At 42.8% G+C, this 18,574-nt stretch overlaps 1 pseudogene; it reads left to right on the top strand.

Annotated features, from left to right (window-relative positions):
* The first annotated feature begins 12,099 nt into the window (after nt 1-12,099).
* On the top strand, nt 12,100-17,954 carry LOC106982985 (40S ribosomal protein S17-like; annotated as a pseudogene).
* The last annotated feature ends 620 nt before the right edge of the window (nt 17,955-18,574 follow it).

Below are 18,574 nucleotides of genomic sequence, written 5' to 3'. Positions count from 1 at the left end.
GCTCAAAAAAGAGAGAAAAAAGACTAAAAATTGGCACAGAAATTAATGAAATAGAAAATAAGGAGACAAGAAAGAATAACACCGTAACACCACCAAAACCTTTGGGGGGGGGGAGGAATATTTATCTAATAAACAACCCTCTAGTGAGATCTATTAAAATAAAAGAGAGAGAAGACATAAATGAACAATATCAGGAATGAAAAGAGTATATATTACAGAATATTTGAAAAACAATAATAAAATACCATATCAACTTTATGCCAAGGTATTTGACATGTAGATGAGCAGTTTCATTGAAAAGTTTAAATTACAAAAACTGAGTCAAGAAGAAATAGAAAACCTCAGTGAACTTTATAAGAAGGAAAATGAACCCTTAATTTAGAAAATCTGGGCCTCCTGGATGGCTCAGTTGGTTGAGTGCCCGACTTCAGCTCAGGTCACGATCTCACAGCTCGTGAATTCGAGCCCCGCATCCGGCTCTGTGCCGACAGCTCAGAGCCTGGAGCCTGCTTCCGATTCTGTGTCTCCCTCTTTCTCTGCCCGTAACCCACTCGCATTCTGTCTCTGTCTCTCTCAAAAATAAATAACATTTAAAAATTAAAAAAAAAAAGAAAATCTGCCAGTGATAAAACAATGAGAAATTATTTTTTTAGCGGTCAGATTGATGAAAACCTGATACATGTGATAATGCCAAGAGTCGTCAAAGATGAAGGGAAATGGGAATTCTCAAACTCAGATAATGGGTGTGTAAATTGGAACACTTGGGAGAGCAACTGGCAGTGTCATCTAAAATTGTAGGTTTTACCCTATGACCCAGCAATTCCACTTTCAGGAATTTGCTCTAGAAAAAGTCTGGCCCGTGGCTAACAAGAACAGATGCACACCGGCCATTGCCGTATCTTTTGAAAACAAAGTTACTAGTTACTACGTTACTTTTGCAAAGTTACTTTGCAAAACAAAGTTACTACGTTTCTAACAGCAGGAGACTAGATGAGTAATGCATGTGTCCACATACGCAAGTAGAGAGAGACGCTATCTAGTAAGTAAAGTGAATAAACTTAGATACATTTCAATGGAGAGAAATCTTAAAAATGTAACTTTGCAAAAGTTGCAAATGGATACATATAGTATGATATTATATGAAAGTTATAAGAATGAAACAACAATATCCATTGTGGATTCAGATAGATAAATAGATCATTAGATATAGCTTTAGGACCTGTGTGGGATGGTTCAAACATAGAATGGGTTTTAAAATGCAATGTTTAAATACAGTAGGTTCTCTGAGGAAGGACAGAAGGAAATGGGATGAAAGTATTCAATGGTATCTGTAACATTGTATTTCTTTTAAGGAAAAATACATGTAAATGTGTCAAATCTGGGCACTGGTTCATGGATCTCTCTATATCATTCTGTGTATGCTTGAAATGTTTGTACATTAAAAATAAATAGAGAAAGTAGTACCTACTCTGTCTTCTTCTATAAACATTGGAGGACATTTTTCAAGTGTACTGTAAATAAAGGTTTACGCAAATGTAAATGGTGTCCTCCTCAGAGGTCTCCAGTATGGCAGAGGTTGAGGGGGCGGTGGGAGCCAAGTCCGGGGGTCTCTCATCTGCATTTCCTACAAGGTCAGTGTGAAGATCATTTCCAAGAGAAAATTCTGGTTGGGGCTCAAGCGGCTTGTCAAAATGCATATAGCCAGAAGTGTAGACAGCTAGAGTCAGGAGCTAAGAAAGGCAACCAAAAGGAGCGAAAGCGTACTAGGAAGTCGAAAAGGAGAGCCTGAGGATCTAACCAGGCAAAGACAGAAATGGCGTAAACGAATCCTGGAGATGAAGGCTGAGATCCACAGCAGGTTTTTACACGAGTTGGTAGGTCAGCTCTGTGTGAAGAATGGGGCTGGTGAGGGGTAGAGTTGTTTTTGCTTCTGTAAGATGTGCTACCTTGCAGTTTTGTAGGATTGGTTTCGCTTGCTCGGGCAGCTTTTCTTTGATGATGCTTCCTGCTCTTGAGACTCAGGCTGCGTGTCCCGGGTATGTTTGGTTTGCCTTGTGGAGCATAAACGGTTGTATTCACTATTAGTTAAAAGCATGGGCTCTAGGGTCAGAGATGAGAATCTGAATCCTGGTTCTACAGCTTACTAGATGTCTGCTCTTGGAAATGTTGAACTTTTCTTCTTTTCTTTTCTCTCTCTTTTTTTTTTTTTTTTTTTTTTTTGAGAGAGAGAGAATGCGCACAAGCAGGGGAGGGGTGGAGGAGGAGAGAGAGAGAGAGAGAGAGAGAGAGAGAGAGAGAGAGAATCTCAAGCAGGCTCCATGCCTAGCTCAGAGCCCAACTTTGGGCTCGATCTCACGACCAGGGGATCATGACCTGAACAGAAATCAAGGGTTGGACGCTTAAACAATGGAGCCACTCAGGCGCCCCTGAACTTTCTGAACCTTCATTTTTTCATTTGTAAGATGGAGCTAATGAAGGGCCTTCTCCACAGGGATGTTAAGAAACCAATTAGCAGCAAGGTACCTGGCACATGAAACACTTAATGAGCATGGGCCCTTTCCTGTAAAAACAAACAAAATAATTCAATCATGTTTCTACAAAGAGTGCCAGTCATTTAAAAGCAAATGTAGGGGCGCCTGGGTGGCTCAGTCGGTTAAGCGGCCGACTTCGGCTCAGGTCATGATTTCGTGGTCCGTGAGTTCGAGCCCCGCGTCAGGCTCTGTGCTGACAGCTCAGAGCCTGGAGCCTGTTTCAGACTCTGTGTCTCCCTCTCTCTGACCTTCCCCTGTTCATGCTCTGTCTCTCTCTGTCTCAAAAATCAATAAACGTTAAAAATAAAATAAAATAAAAGCAAATGTACACCTTTATCTTATTCCAGAGTGGTGTCAGGAGAGGTGATACTAACTACCCAATTAATGAAAGATAGTTGATCCTGTTGTGTGTGTGTGTGTGTGTGTGTGTGTGTGTGTGTGTGAGTGTGTTGGGGTGAGGGGTGTTCCCTTGCACACAACACATGCCCACATGCTCCTATGTGGGGTTTGCAGGCAGCAGGGGCCATGCCCTCTCCTCACAGTCACAACAGATTCCTCAGCCTCGTCAAACCAGTCTGATCAGGACACATGGCTTCAAACAATCTCCTTCAGTTCTGGCTCCGGCCAGGTCTACAAACTGAGATGACCGAGGGAGTTAGTTCAAGAAAAAAAGAATTATTCTTGGGGCTGGGTGTGAGGGCTGCACAACATTATGAATGTACTAAATGTCACTAAATGGTAAATTTATATTATATTTGTGTGTGTTTTTTTAAATTTTAATTGTGTGTCACTAAATGGTAAATTTATGTTATATTTGTGTGTGTTTTTTAATTTGTGTGTGTTATTTATTTTTGTGAGAGAGAGAGAGAGAGAGAGGATGGGGGGGCGGGGCAGAGAGAGGGCGAGACAGAAACCGAAGCAGGCTCCAGGCTCTGAGCTGTCGGCACAAAGCCTGATGGGGGCTCGAACCCACAAACCATGAGATCACGATCTGAGCCGAAGTCAGACGCTTAACTGACTGAGCCCCACAGGCCCCCTATTTATGTGTGTTTTAGTACAATACAGAGAGAGAAAAGAATGCATGCATAACCACCAAAATTCACAGACCAGTCCACCAGACACAAAATTAGCCTACGCCTCCAGCAAAGAACAGAGGACATGAGCAATCACTTCATGAATGGACCAAGATATATACATGAGGTGAGCACTTCCTGTATAACAGACAAAAGTATTCCATGTCAGACAAGTGATCTTTAGCTTTTCAAGGTGAACTGAAACCCAGATCCGCCTGACCTCTGAGAAACAACTGTGTATGATTTGAATTCAGCTTTATGGGAATAAACAAAATGTGACAGGTTCTAATGGTGCCACTTTCTTGGTGTGGTCATAGCCGTTTGGTTCTTCACCTATCAAAGTTGTCTGGCTTAGGAGTCGCTTACGAAGGGCATAAAACTTACCAATGGTTCTTGCCCCAAATTAAAGGCTGGCATTCATTGTTTTTGGCTTCAACGGTTTAAATATGAAATAAGAGGGGTGTGTGGGTGGCTTAGTTGGTTAGGCATCCAACTCTTGATTTGGGCCCAGGTCATGATCTCACAGTTTGTGAGTTCGAGTCCCACTTCAGTCTCTGTGCTGACAGCACGGAGCCTGCTTGGGATTCTCTGTCTCCTTGTCTCTCTGCCTGCCCCCCTCTTTCCCCCCCCACCCCCCGCTCACTCTTTCTCTCAAAAATAAACATTTTTCAAAAATAAGAGGAAATAAGAATGTTTTAATTAGAAGGCTTCTGCCATCGAAGATCTTTTGCTGTTGTTACAGGGTTTCCAGTGCAGTCTCACTTGGATGGGGACCTCACTTGGGACCTTCAAGGACAAAGCCAGGAGAGTCTGTTGAGGGAGAGGTTCTAAGTGCATTTCAGTTTTCTATAGCAGTCATGTGCTGAGGGCTTAAACTGAGCCCAGCACTTTACTAAGCTCATCACAAATGTTATCACAGTTAATTCCCACAACACTCCTATGAAGGCAGGTACTATTATTATCTACATTTTACAGCTGATGGATCCAAGGCTTGGAGACACTGACTTCCTCAAAGTTACACGCCTAATAAGTGGCAGAGCTGGGATTAGAACTCAGGGTGGTATGACTTCGAATCTTGAGCTCTTAACCACCAGCTCTACGGCCTGTCTGTTCCACCTGAGTGGAAAACTGGGTTTCATCATTCTTTTCTTTTATTTTCCACCTCTTGCTCTGCTCTCTTCCGGGCTGACTTTGTTCTCAAGCAGGCTTTTTCCACATGGCAGCAGGGATGGCCCCGTCAGCTCGGGATTTGTGAGATTCCTAGTATGTGGGCTTCTCAGAAGGAGACTAGGTGTAATAATGGCCCTGGGGAGGGCTCTGCGGTAAGTTCCCCGCAAAGTGGTCACCTCACCAACAATTCTCTTTCCTGTGCAAGCATGCTGCTCCTCCATCAAGAGATGGAGTCTATTTCTTTTCCTCCTGAATCTGAGATGATGTTCTCTAACACTGTGACAGAAGTGACATTCTGGGACTTCTAAGCCCAGGCCTTTAAAACACCAGCAGCCTCACTGTCATTGTCATGCCCTAAGAAGTCCAGGCTATACCACTGGAGAAGGTCACATGGGAAGGCCCTGTGAGATGAGATGCCACACAGAAGGAGGCGCACAGAGGAAAACTGAGGCGCCTTAGCTGAAGGTCACCAAGCACCATGGTCCCAGACCTCTCAGCTCAGCCTGGCTGCCTGCTGAATGGGGCTGTGTGAATAAGCCCAGCCAACACCACACGGGGCAGAGAAATGCCCAGTCAACCCACGGAATCGTGAGAAATAATAAATCAGTGTTTAAAATTGCCAGCTTTGGGGCGCCTGGGTGGCTCAGTCGGTTAAGCCTCCGACTTCGGCTCAGGTCATGATCTTGTGGTTTACGGGTTTGAGCCCCGCGTCGGGTTCTGTGCTGGCAGCTCAGAGCCTGGGGCCTGCTTCCGATTCTGTGTCTCCCTCTGTCTCTCCACCCCTCCCCTGCTTGCTCTCTCTTTCTCAAATAATAAAAATTTTAAAAATTTAAAAAATAAATAAAATTGCCAAGTTTGGGATGGACGGTTACATGACAATTGTCTTGGTGCAGGTAGCATCACACGCCCAGGGGCGCACAGGGCTCTGGCTGGAAAGGTGTGCTTCACCTGTGTCCTGTGTCCTCTCTTGAACCCTCAGTGGCTGCCCGTAGAAATACGAGGCAAATGGGCAAAGCCTATGTCCACTTGCTTTGTGTAGGTTTCCATTAATGTAGAAGAAAGAGCAAAGACTTTGGGGTCCAAATACTCAGATTGGAATGCTTGGTTCTGGCCTCTTGCCAATGAACCACCATCAATAAGATATCTTGCCTCTCCGGGTCTTTCTAAAACCTAGAAATAATCTCAATTTTTCATCCAAGCCTCTTCCGTTAAGATGAGGTGAGACTTACTCCACATTTACTGAGCCCTTCCAATACACCTGACGCTACCCGTTGCATTGTCAGCTCTCGGAGAACAAGCTCTTTGTACTGTCGCTTTTTCTAAAGTTCCAAAAACATTTATTGAATGGATGCGTCGGGACAGATCCTGGTGACACGAAGATGGATGCAGAATTGACTTCTGAAAAGCTCAAGGGTCCGTGGTAAAGAATGTATACAGGACTACAAAGTGGCAAACAACATTTCACTATTATTTAACCTTTTATTTTTTTTTAATTTTTTTTTTCAACGTTTATTTATTTTTGGGACAGAGAGAGACAGAGCACGAACGGGGGAGGGGCAGAGAGAGAGGGAGACACAGAATCCGAAGCAGGCTCCGGGCTCCGAGCCATCAGCCCAGAGCCCGACGCGGGGCTCGAACTCACGGACCGCGAGATCGTGACCTGGCTGAAGTCGGACGCTTAACCGACTGCGCCACCCAGGCGCCCCTATTTAACCTTTTAAATACAGTGGTTCACCAATTCACTTATTAGATTTACTAACTCTCCCACCTCATTCACAAGAGGATTTGCAGAAGCTTAAATAAATCATCAAACATAAAAGGATAAAAGGTAGGTGAGAAAATTAGGGCAACGGGAAAATAAAGGTCGAAACAATGATTTATTCGTCTATAACTAATTGCAGCGTTGATTGTTTTTAAGCTGGTAGCTTCACTTAAGATAATTAATCTCTAGCTAGTGCCAAGATTTCTAGAAGCAATAAAATCTGTTAAATTAGCCACGTGTAGTTTTGCCTTAAACAGATCCACTCAGATTATACTGTACATTTCAAATCATTTTAATTGGTAGTAAAGGTCTTGGAAAAACTGCCCCTCCTCTAGTTGGGTTAAGTCGGTGAGTTCAGTCTAGGAATGTAACCATTGTGACATGGTGATCAGGTGGGAAGCAGTGGAGACCAGCAAGTAAAAACTAGAAAGCAGTTAGTAACTGAAAACCAAGCTTCAGGCTCCTGGGTCTATCACTTGCTAAATATGCGACGGTGAGCAGGTGACCTTTCCAAACCTCAGTTTCCCCGTCAGTAAAACAAGTGAATGACAGTACTTGCAGCATAAGGTTGTTATAAGAATTAAATGAGATAGTCTGTGGGTATTGAGGAGGGCACCTTTTGGGATGAGCACTGGGTGTTGTATGGAAACCAATTTGACAATAAATTTCATATATTAAAAAAAAATAAAAAAAATAAATGAGATAGTCTGTGTACCATTCAGTAAATTTTCATGAATGTTTGCTATGTTCGTTATCAGCACTGTAGCAGAGAGAGGATGTATTGTGGAAAGGAGAGGGTCTCTGGTTCGTGGGCAGCTGTAATTTTATTGTAAGTCTGAGTAGGTGGGTATTAATTAGGACACTTTGGTAGCAAGTGGAATGGAGCTAATACTGGCAGTTTGAAAATCGTCAATGTGCTTTTATATTTAGCTCGTCAGAACACGTGATCTTCCCCCCTAGTCTCCCTGAAGCATCCTTCTGGCTAGGGAGATTAAAATTGTTACAGGGGCTTCTGAGTGGCTCAGTCTGTACCGTCTGACTTGGGCTCAGGTCGTGATCTTGTGGTTTGTGAGTCCGAGCCCTGCTTTGGGCTGTCCGATGTCAGCACAGAGCCCACTTCGGATCCTGTCTCCCTCTCTCTCTGCTCCTCTCTCTCTCTCCCAAAAATAAACATTAAAAAATAATTAAAAAAAAAAAACCTGTTACATAGGAGAGGTGCCTGGGTGGCTCAGTTGGTTAAGCATTTGACTCTTGATTTTGGCTCCGATCACGAGATCAAGCCCCGTGACAGGTTCCGTGCTAAGAGTGGAGCCTACTTGGGATTCTCTCTGCCCCTCCACTGCTCATGTGCTTGCTCTCTCTCTCTCTCTCTTTCTCTCAAAATAAATAAACTTAAAAAAAAAAACTTACAGAGGAATGCAAAGCAGGTGTCTGGCTCTGGCACTTGAATATAAGATTTTTCTGCACCACTCCAGCTTTGCAAGTCAGACTATTAAGGGAGCATTGCATGGCTTCCTTTATTTCCATCTTTATTCATCACGGCCCAGGCTTGTAGAGTTCCATATAGAAGGGAAGTCTGCCCTTTCTTGGCCCCAGAAGTATCATAGGAGGAAGGATAAAGAAGAGGAGGCAAATCAAGCCTAGTTTTCTCTCTCTAGGCTTCAGCCAGAGTCTTTTGCCCTGTTGCCCGGGGCTCTGGGAGGGAAACACTTTGGTGGCTGCTCTAAAGCAACAAGGAGATCACACACACCCATTAAATTTGGCAGCTCAGCTTGATCAGGCAGAGGCAGTCTTGAAGTTTAGGTTTCCTGAGCTGCTCTCTAGCACTGAGGGACTCCAATCAGTCTGCCATCCTGGAGCAAGGCCACTCACTCCATCCCAAAGGTTAGTGGAGTTTGGGGGGGGGGGCGGGGGGGCGGGGGGGACCACTGGCTGGAGGCCAGACAGAGGATGAGGCAGAGGGTCAGCAGCCTGCAGCCGGGAATGATGAAAGGAAGCCGACAGCACAGGGAAGAACGGACCGCACCCTCCGCCTCAAGCCTCCACCAGCCGCCGTCACGCTGCTGAAAGAAGCCTGCTCTGTGTGACCTCGGACAGACCACATATCACTCTGGGCATCCAGTTCCTCGTCCGTAAAATGAAGAGGTAGGTGACATAATCTCCAAAGCTCACCCTTGTCACGGAATTTGATGATTCTACAATTCAAATCAAAGTCAAACTTTCTCCTAATGCGTGCAATTTACAATAACAACACAACTTAATTAAAGTCACAGGTAAACCTGGTATCCCGGGCGTTGTAACAGAGTTAGAAGGCCTCGTATTTAGTGCATTTCAGACAGGCATTTAATGCATTCAGACATAGGCAACGAAAGACTTAGCAGAATTAACAAACTTCTATTTTATGAATTGCAAGAGCAGAGGAGAAAACTCTCTATTCCTCACTACTCAGCAATGAAACGCAGCAAACTACTTTATGGGTGAATCTCAAAATAATTATGCTGAGCGAAGGGAACCAGATACGAAAGCATACATTTTGTAGGATCCCATTTGATTAAACTTTGTGATGACAGAAGGCAGATCAGTGGTTGCTTCGGATGGGGGTGCACAGAGGGGATTACAAAAGGGGCCTGAGGAAACTTTGGGGAGTAATGGATACATTCACTATCTTGATTAATGGTGATGGTCTCATGAGTATACACATATGCCAAAACGTAGAAAATTCGGATGCTCTAAATATGTGCAGTTTATCGTGTGCCATTTATACTTCAATAAATGTGTTTTTGTTTTTATTTTTATTAAAAATTTGTTAATGTTTATTTATTTTTGAGAGAGAGAGAGAGATAGAACACAAGCAGGGAAGGGGCAGAGAGAGAGAGAGGGAGACACAGAATCTGAAGCAGGCTTCAGGCTCCCAGCTGTCAGCACAGAGCCCAACGTGGGGCTTGAACCCACAGACTGCGAGATCATGACCTGAGCCAGAGTCAGACGCTCAACCGATTGAGCCATCCAGACGCCCCAATAAATGTGGTTTTAAAAAGATTAAATTTTACAGAATAAAAGAAGCTTTATACATTCCTTCATTTGTCAACTTCAGTAGGAAATATATGCCAAAATGAAAATTTTAACTCTTAGCTATTACAGACTTGGAGAAAAAATGGCAAAAGAGTATGTATGTATATATAATATGTATGATATATAATGTGTAATATGTAATATGTATAAAATACATAAAGTGTATGATTAGATAAGGTCCCTGTAATATGTATAAAATACATAAAGTGTATGATTAGATAAGGTCTCTCCGTTTGATGGTCACAACACTGAAATCACACTGACTGGATTGGACTACAGAGTTGTCATCCCGTGAAGTAACAAAATGTTAAATCATAAGATGCTGTATTTTTCTAAAGTATTCATGGTTCAAGATACCGAAACTTCAGGAGTAAATAATATCATCATTTGTTTAGGTTTTGCTCAATCAGCATTTGAGATTCTGTTTACTTCCTTTTGGATGCTTTGCCTGCAATTGAAGCATGCTGTCACCAGTGAGCAGTTATGTCTCAGTTATAGCCATCACATGTCAACAACAGGGCTTCCGCCATGGGTGCAGCTAATTGAGAGAACGCAGCAGAAATGAGCACTCACCTTTAAGAGACCAAATGAGGGGCCCCTGGGTGACTCAGTCGGTTAAGCGTCCGACTTCAGCTCAGGTCACCATCTCATGGTTGGTGAGTTTGAGCCCTGCGTCAGGCTCTGTGCTGAAAGCTCGGAGCCTGGAGCCTGCTTTGGATTCTGTGTCTCCCTCTCTATCTGCCCCTCTTCCACTCACACTCTGTTTCTCTCTCTCTCAAAAATAAATAAACATTAAAAAAAAAAGACCAAATGAAAATTCTTAAAACTGATGCTCATCAGTATTGCTTATGTTCATTTGTTTTCATTGTAAAAGCAGTTTTAGAAATTAATATGGAAGTATAATTTTATTTCTTTGCAAATTCCTAATTGTTATACCTTTCCACTTCTTTGGAGGGGAAAGTTTTTGTGTTTGTTTTTGTTTTTGAGAGAGAGAGAAAGAGAGAGAGAGAGGGAGCAAGTGAGCGAGGGACAGAGAGAGAGAGAGAGAGAAGTGGGGCTCACCCAGGGCTCATGTTTTTTACCCGAAGTGGGGTAGAAGCTCACTCGAAGTGGGTCTCGAACTCACAAACTGTGAGATCATGACCTGAGTTATATTCAGATGCTTAAAGACTAAACTACCCAGGCGCTTGAAGAGGAAAGTTTTTTTTTTTTTAATGTTTATTTATTTTTGAAAAAGAGAGACAGAGCATGAATGGGGGAGGAGCAGAGAGAGAGGGAGACACAGAATCTGAAGCAGGCTCTAGTCTCTGAGCTGTCAGCACAGAGCCCGACACGGGGCTCAAACTCAAGAACTGTGTGATCAGGACCTGAGCCGAAGTTGGACACTTAACCAACTGAGCCACCCAAGTGCCCCAGGAAAGTTTTTAAGAAACAAACACTGGAACTCAAAGAGAGAGCATGAGAAAAGTGTATCAGGGTAGCCAAAAACAAAAGTCCCTTGTTCCGGAGAAATCTGTGGCTTTGAAAAGATTAGCAGAAGACCAGCTCAATTCACATAATGGCATACACATTCTTAGTAAAACTTCAAACTGCTTTTTGTTTTCAGGTGTTAGGCTAGTGTGAAACAGGATTAAGGCCACATCCTTTAGACTTCGCTTGTGTAAAGTCTGAAGTTGATTTTAGATTCTAAAGTTGACTTTGCTATTACAGTGAGACTGTCAAAGCTGAGTTTCAGGGCACATAGTGACTCAACAACTCCAGCTATATTTCAAATTCACTGAAGGACCCCGTCATTCCAGAGTCATTGAAAACTTAAACTCATAGGGTCAGTGACTCTCCATGTTTCATTGTCCTGTCATTATAAGAAAAGCAGTGGAGAATGAGGCCGGAATACCAGCAAGGGAGAAGAGCCTGCTGGAATATGGATGAGCTAGAAATATCTATGAAACCATTTTATCGGTGATGGTGGGTGGGAAATTCTGGTAGGAGGTGAAGGGCGGGACAAAGTGTTTGCAGTGGACATTTCCTCTCCTGGTAATAGCCAGCTCCCCACCCCCATCACCAGCCATGTGGTTTGGGTGGGATTGACCCCGGCTCCATTTTAGATGGGCTGTGACTTGCTTAAGCCACCCGAGGCCTCTTAGTCACCATGGTCTTTCCAATGGGCACCTAGTGCATTGAAGGCAACTAGAATGCAAGGAAGTATTGGGACATCTGGGGGGAACTGTTTGCTTTCCCTTCAGTGGGAGTATCACAAGAGACCCTCTTCCTCCGAAGAGTAGTAATAAGGACGGCACACCTGGCCCACTTGGATTCTGAGTATCCCTAGGATCCCTGGACAGGTCACCCAGTTGTTCAAAATCCACCTTTGCCATAGTCCTCTAAGAGGGCCTTTTTTTTTTTTTTTTTTTTTTTTTTTTTTTTCTGGCAGGCATGTATAGACATCCCATCTTGATGGAAACAGCTTTTATTCTTTTCTTATTTCCAGACCATGTGGGACTTGGTGAAAAATTACAGCAAACTCTCAGCTAGGTGCTTGTTCCATACAGGTATTGTGCTGAGTAATTTATATGTACCATCTAATTTTCTTTCAGTAGCTACTATTTTTACTCTCGTACCTATTTTCTAGATGGAGAAAACGAGGGTTAGAAGAGTTAAGACACCTGCCCATGCCCACACAGGTGGCAACATCAAGGCCAGGGCTTGAACTCTTTCAGGGCCACATTGAAGGGTAAAGGCTACAGCTAATAATGTTAGTTACTGGTGGGAAAAGCCAAAGAGGCTGGTTCAAGGTCTCTTGGGCATAGATAAGCTGTAGCCAACATTTCCTCCTCGCCAGGAGACGAGAGCAGAAAAACAAACATTGCTTCGCAGCACACGTACTTCCGCATTAATTATATGGTCATTACCAGGATCATTTCTTTCTGATTAGGAATGTGCCAACAAGCTCTGCTTTGGGGGGAAAGGACTGAAATCCCCCCTGCTTCTGTCCCTTTGGCACTGTCTGTGTGTGTGCTGAGTTGTGGTCCAGAAAGAAGATGGGGGCGGGGCGGGATGGGACAGGAGCTGGGAAGGGAGACTGAAAAGAAGCTTGAAGGGTCCTGAAAAACTTGCTAAAGGAGTGAGGTTTGAGCAAGATAGTGACTTAAACAATTGTCTTAAAGACAAAGGTGAATCTGAGATGTAGCATGAGCTGAGCTCCAAGGGGGTAGACTGGGAATACCCCCAATTCTAAAATGGGCAGATTCTACAGCAGAGAATTGGCAGAGACTGGTGCCCAGATCTCCATGTCATGATAATGGTTTTGAAGTTGTGTTATCTCTTGCGTCTTTTGTAAACAAACTGATTCATTTCACAAACATGTTCTGATGTCTTGCTATGTGCTAGGCACTGTCCCAGGAGCTAGAAGAATAAAGATAAACAGGAAGGAATCCCTGTCTTCAAGGAGTTTATAGTCTAATGAGGAAAATAAATATTGGAGAAAATAAAATGCTATGTGTTAAGTGCTAAAATGGAGATATGAGAATTACTCTGACAAAGAAGCTTCAAAACGACAATATTGGGGCTGAGTCTTGAAGGATAAGTAGGAATTCTTCAAGGACCGTACAGGAAGGAGAGATTCTATACAGAAGAACTTAGGTTTGCAAGGGTATAAAAGAATGCAGTCTGTCTATAGATCAGCATCATAATTTGTGAGACTAGAGTATAGGGTCTCAAGAAGGATTTGGTGGGAGGGGGACTGATATGGGAGAAGTAAAGCCTCGGAATAATTCAAATGCCAAAAAGGGCGTTAACACGGAGTGGATTTGTTTCTCCGTTTTGAGTTGGCTGAGAGGTAAGATAGCAAGATATAAGTTATGATAGGTACCAAGGTATATCAGTCAGGGTATAATCAGGAGACAGAAATCATACAGTCATTACAACAACGAAAGTTCAGTATAAAGAATTATCAGCTATAACATGACTTTGTAGTGATGAATGATTAGTAAGAAGTAAAGAGAACTCTAAAGAATACAGAAATAGCAGATCTCTAATAGCAGTTCTATTACCTATATTATATCCAATCGCGATTACCCCTAAGGTTGAGTTAGGGTACAGAAGAAGAGCCCCCATGGCCGCTAAGGTTGAGGTCATACTGGAGAGGGCATGGCCATGGCTTACTGGATGGCAAAGGAGTCTCTGTGGTGCTGCACCTGTGAAACCAAAAATCTGCTCCCTGGAGTTCACACCCTTATATAACTGCCTGAGGAGGGACCAGGGGAGCCTGGCTGCTGGGCCCTGGTGCACTTCAGGGGCAGGACACCAGAGAAGACTGCCGTGCAACTGGCCACTGGGGCAATGACATGTGCCGCCAGAGCCCAGTGTTGAAGGAAGACACAGGAACTCAAGTTTGCTGCAGGAACCAAGAAAGAAAACCCTTTCCTCCTGTAACATCTCTCCAGCACCCTCTACTGACAAAGCTCCAGGGTCAGCTGGCGAAGGACAATGTTAAAGGCCCAGACCCATTTTCACAGAACAGGCCAAAAGGTTGAATTGGAGCTGAGAGGAAGTAAATCTACAACTGACACCGAGGGACAGGGAAAAAGTCTTCCGAGATACCCTGAGAAAGTTATTTTCAAACTAAACTCACGATGTCAAAGTGTTATATCTGATAAAATCCTTTCTAGTGGCTAAAAATCTGTCCTGGGAGATTTGTGCCAGCACACCCCGTTTACTAATATGACTTTTCTGTTATTAGTATCAGGGAAAGTTGTTTCCATTTGTGATTGAAAGTGGTGTTGTGTGCCTTATTTTTAAATGGTAGTTAAGAACAGGAGCTTTGGAGTTGAAAAATCTGAGTGTGGCCAGCTACTTGACGGCCTGGTACACATATAAATATTATCAGACTGCTAACAGCAGCTGAAAAGAATGACAGCATACTAACGCTTAAAATAATTCACTACATGCTAGACCTAACAGTGGCTTTAAAATATTATTTATTCATCCAATATTATATATCAACATTAATCACATCTTGGAATTTGGGAAAGAGACTGGTTTCAGATGTCATGAAGCTATATCAATATGGCAATTAGAATGTATTGTTCTTTTCTCTGTATTTCTGAAATAAATGTCTTATTTGTGTGCCTATTCTAGTGCTTAAATCATTTTGTCTGTTATTATGGTGTTATGGAAGATGGTTTTCAGTAGACAGTGATTTCCTCAGGATGAATACTGTTTACCCATTTTTCTTTTCCCTCCAGACTTTAAAAAATTATGTATTTTGCATACAATAGGCACTCAGATAATTGCCAAAATGGAATTTTTTATTTTACCATCAGTCTTTCCTTATTCTTGCATATCTTGAAATTCTAACAAACTCCCTGTAAAGATTTAAAGGGAACAAGGAGGTTTAATAATTTTGTTTTACAGGAGAAGATTCTGAGACCAGAGTGTTCTGCCTAAGGTCACACAGCTAGCTTAAGGACAGGCCTAGGATGAGAACCTAAGTTTCGTTTATGGATTGGTCATTTTTCAGATATTGAGCTAGGTACAATGCTGGGCTCTACAGTTCTACGAATTAAGCACAAAGTCTTTGCTTTCAAAGATCTGACAATATATTGGGATGGGGGGGGGGGACAGGGGACAAGTAAAAGCAATCCTATGGATACCAAGCAATGTGACAAGTGTACTACAGGGAAACATGGGCTGATATTGAGCTGATGGTCCAAATACTGAAATATTTTTATGTCACTGATCAATAGCCACCTCCCCCAATACCTTTCTCAGACATTCCCATGATCTAGAAACTAAAAGATTAATTCAGGAGTATCCAGAACTCTGTTCTAGTTGTTGCAACCAGGCTGCTGTTCTGATTAGTCACTCTCAAAGCAAAGTCAGTTTTTATATATCTTTTCATATTTTGAATATCACCCTGGGGATATGCATAGGGAGTTAGAATTCAATGGAGTGTAGCTCAGGAGAGGGAACGAATTCAGAACAAAAGGTTAAAAAGCATCTTCAAGAACTTTAAAAAAGATTATTTTTATATGATTATAACATATACTAAAGAATTTATGAAATACATATATTGTCATGTAAGATACTGTCAAGGGGTAAACTGAGTGAAAGTTACAAAAGACCCCTCTACTATTTTTCCAACTTCCTGTAAATCTTCAATTATTTAAAAAAAAAAGTCTTTTTTTTTTTTTTAACATGAAGGAAACCTATCTACCTGGGTTGCTATTGTTAATTACAAAGATATTCAATATGCCATTGCAAATGGAATTCTGCTTGGGCTTAATTAAAATGCACAAATTTTAATGACAGAAAATATTAAGTCTAAAATAGATCTGAAATATTTCACTTCACTAGTTTGCAGTATAATGCAGACACATCTTACAAAGGTCAAATATTAAGGCCTTGGCCCTTTTACCCTACCCGCCAACACAGGCCACGTTCTCACCAGAACCGTGAAGAAGGCGACTCGGGTCATCACTGAGACGTACTACACACACCTGGACGACTTCCGTACCGACACGGCCCTGTGAGAGGAGACCGCCATTATTCCCAGCCAGAAGCTCCACAACAAGGCAGCAGGGCGATGTCACATGTCTGATGAAGCAGATGCAGAGAGGCCCGGGGAGAGGTATCTCCATCAAGTCACAGGAGGAGGAGAGAGAAAGGAGGGCTAATTATATACCTGAGGTCTCAGCCCTGGATCAGCAGATCTTGAGGTAGATCCTGACACCAAGGAAATGTTGAAACCCTTGGTTTTGGTACTCCATCCAACCTGGAGGTCACTCAGCCTACGATCAGGATGAATTTCAAAACACCATGTGGAGAAGTTTGAATCTTCCTGCCAGGCTGTAACATCTTCAGTAAACCTTGGACAACATCATCAACATCATCATCATCATCATCATCACCATCAACAACAACAACAAAAGGACTTGGTCTTAAGGAAATCCCTCCTTCTCCTGAAGTTCTCCCTCACAGATGCCCATTCTCCATGATTCCTGTGGCCCATGCTGCATGTCAAACCCTGGAAACTCAGACTGCCAGGGCCCTTCTGGGAAGCACTGATTCACCCTCACCATTTCCTCAGCAATTACTTGGGAGAGCTCGGTCAGGAAGGTTCTAGAGTCTACCACTTGCTCAACCTGGAAGCATTTACTCCAAGCAAGGACATAGTCATTATCCTTAAATTCTTCTGAAGTAAAGGCAGACCCCACCACACAGATGAGGCAAATATGATAGTCTATTTTTTTAAGTTCATTTATTTATTTTTGAGAGAGAGAGAGAGAGAGAGAACATGAGTAGGGGAGGGGCAGAGAGAGAGGGAGAGAGAGAATCTCAAGCAGGCTCTGCACGGACAGTGCAGAGCCCAGTACGGGGCTTGAACTCACAAACCATGAGATCATGACCTGAGCGGAGACCAAGAGCCAGACGCTTAACCGACTGAGCCACCCAGGTGCCCCTGAAATTACTAAAATTTTAGAAAGCCATTTCTCCTTCTTCTTCAAAGTCACAGGCTGGCTAAAGACAAGCTCAATTTGCATTACCAGACAGAACACGAAGTCTCAGTCTGTGGCATCAGTGGTGCAGATTTAAAGTGAACTGTATAGCTTTCTTGGAGACCACTGAGTAAATGTTTGCCTCATATAATAATAAATAAGGATCACATTGTGCTGAGTTTCCCAAAACCGAGGAGTCAGCTCCAAAGAGAACTCCAGAAGCCAAAACAAATGACAGCTTCCTTGGATGGAATGACTTTACACACAACATGCACACGCACACACACACACACACACACACACACACACACCTATAAACACCACTGTGCACATACGCTTATATATTTTAGTATAAGATTTTTCTTAGTTCCTATATATATTTTTTGAGTTCTTCTTCTGGTACCCCACAAGATAATAAAATAGATCAACATAAACACAAAATGACAAATAAATGAAGTTAAATTTTAAGAGTATCTTTTCGACTCACCTCTCGGTACAAGTAAATATACATGAATGAACACGTATATTTCACTCTAATGCAACCACTAAGTGAGATATGTGAAAATCATTAAATAATGAATGTGAGATTCCCCATCTGCCAACATACAGAAGCGCTGATGAGTGGAGAGGCTGGGATGGAAATAAGCCACAGCATGTTAGTTCTAGAAGGCATGGTAACTGGTCTCCCAAGGTGGCTCCGATGAACCACTTTTTCTAGTAGCCACGCCCTCTGTAGTCCCCTCTCACGGTGAATCTGGGCTGACCCTTCTGCTTGCTTTAACCAGTAGAATGCAGTGGAAGTGATGCTCAACAACAAAAGCATTTTTTAATTCTTTTTTTAAAAGTTTATTTATTTATTTTGAGGAGGGGTGTGAGTGGGGGAGGGGCAGAGAGAGCAGGGGAAAGAGGGAGAGAGAGACTCCCAAGCAGGCCCCGTGCTGTCAGCCCAGACCTCACATGAGGCTCAAACCCATGAACCATGAGATCATGACCTGAAGTCAAATCAAGAGTCAGAGGCTGAACTGACCAGGTGTCCCAACAAAAGCATTTGTAACAATCAATTGCTATATAGAATTTAAGATAAAAAAATATATTTTATTGTATGTTGTGTCCATTCATCTTTTATAGTGATAAATTATAAAATACACACAAACACATACATGTCACACACATACACACGTGCATGCACACACACACTTTTTTCCCAGAAAGCCAGTTGTTGAATATTCACCAGCACTGTTGGGCTTGCCTCATCTCAACATACCTTCCTGGAGTTGTAATCTTCTGGAAAAAAAACAAGTCCTCAATCCTTTTACTCTGAACTGGAAATTACTAAAATCTGCCAGAGTGGTCTTGGGTGATCCTTTGATCCCTGTGATAGGAAATACAAAAAAATCATTGTGATACAACCGCCCATGAGGATAGAAAGAGCAGGAAGCAGTGGGCTCACTTCTGCATCATGCAAAAGAA

The sequence above is a fragment of the Acinonyx jubatus genome, chromosome D1, assembly GCF_027475565.1.
Source record: "Acinonyx jubatus isolate Ajub_Pintada_27869175 chromosome D1, VMU_Ajub_asm_v1.0, whole genome shotgun sequence".
Taxonomy (NCBI): Eukaryota; Metazoa; Chordata; class Mammalia; order Carnivora; family Felidae; genus Acinonyx; species Acinonyx jubatus.
The sequence above is the reverse complement of the archived record's forward strand: the minus strand, read 5'-3'. Positions and strand labels throughout refer to the sequence as shown.